The 1169-nt window shown below is 45.1% G+C and overlaps 1 pseudogene; it reads right to left on the reverse strand.

The window, feature by feature from the left end:
• Nucleotides 1-264: 264 nt before the first annotated feature.
• Nucleotides 265-751, reverse strand: LOC116909080 (annotated as a pseudogene).
• Between the last annotated feature and the right edge of the window lie 418 nt (nucleotides 752-1169).

Below are 1169 nucleotides of genomic sequence, written 5' to 3' on the forward strand. Positions count from 1 at the left end.
CCATGGAGTAAGAATGTTTTCATAAATTATCAAGACTTGATTTTATTGGGGATAAATAGCTTTAGCAAATGTGATAATGTTTTCTTTGTTGATTCTCCATGAGAGAGAGAGAGAAAAAAAGATGTGTTCTTCTACAAGGAGAGAAAAAAATATACAAAAAGGAAGTTCTGAAACAAGTTCTAACAGGTACCATCTCACAAAGTTCGCTGTCAGTCACCCAATGAGAAGAATGAGAGTGGTCTCACTGTGTTCTGACTGGACTGCTCAGTAACTCCAACTGATTTTTGAATTGGGAGGTAAATTTCTAGCAGTGAGTTCATCAAATTTAGATCTGTCTTGAACAGGAACATTACAGAAGTCAAGAACATCTCTGACCCTGCACATTTGGTGAAGCCTGGAGTTAGGTACTGCGTGGCCTAAGTCATCAGCTAAATTTGCTAGGAGTCTGAACTTCACATGTCCATCATCCAGGGAGATATCTTGCCAATTATTAGGAAGCGATGAACCAAGAACTTCTTATATGAGATTCCAGGCGACTCTGGAGATCATTGGGTGGTGCGTATGCTCGGCTTCGTAAGGGCGGACATACCAAAACAGGTGCTTTTTTCGCTTCTTTCACCGTCTCAGCCACCACCAGCTCCTTCCTGGATCTGGACCAAAATTCTCTATGTGTAGCCAAGGGAGGCTTCCACAGCCAGCCTCTTCTTGCAAACCGGCACACACACAGCGCCGCCATCTTCGACAAGCTCCCCAAAGCGCCGACGTGCCCCCAGATTTTTTTTTTAACATCGCATTGGGATATTCTAGTTGCTTCTACAGTCAACTAAAGTCAGATGATGTTAAAATTCAGGCACATGCTTAGACACAACACATATCCTAGGAGACAGCAACGTGACACTCGGCATCTGGCCCAGGGGACCGAGGGTTCAGATTTCATTTGACAATTCGAGCGGCCCAGAAAGGGGTCACTGGTGTGAGGTTGTCAGGGAACCTGGGTTCTGGGTCCGTCTTGGCCAACTGTTTGCTTCTTCTGAACACAGATCTTGTTGATGTGAAATGACATCGCTGGCTTTCCGTGTCCTTCCTGTTCTAAGTTCCAGGGGTCCACGTGGTTTTTGCCCCATCAAAATCCTCTACAGCTCATCGCAGTGATTTAAGTCCAACCTGCT

This window comes from Rattus rattus, chromosome 1, assembly GCF_011064425.1.
Source record: "Rattus rattus isolate New Zealand chromosome 1, Rrattus_CSIRO_v1, whole genome shotgun sequence".
NCBI classification, from domain to species: Eukaryota; Metazoa; Chordata; class Mammalia; order Rodentia; family Muridae; genus Rattus; species Rattus rattus.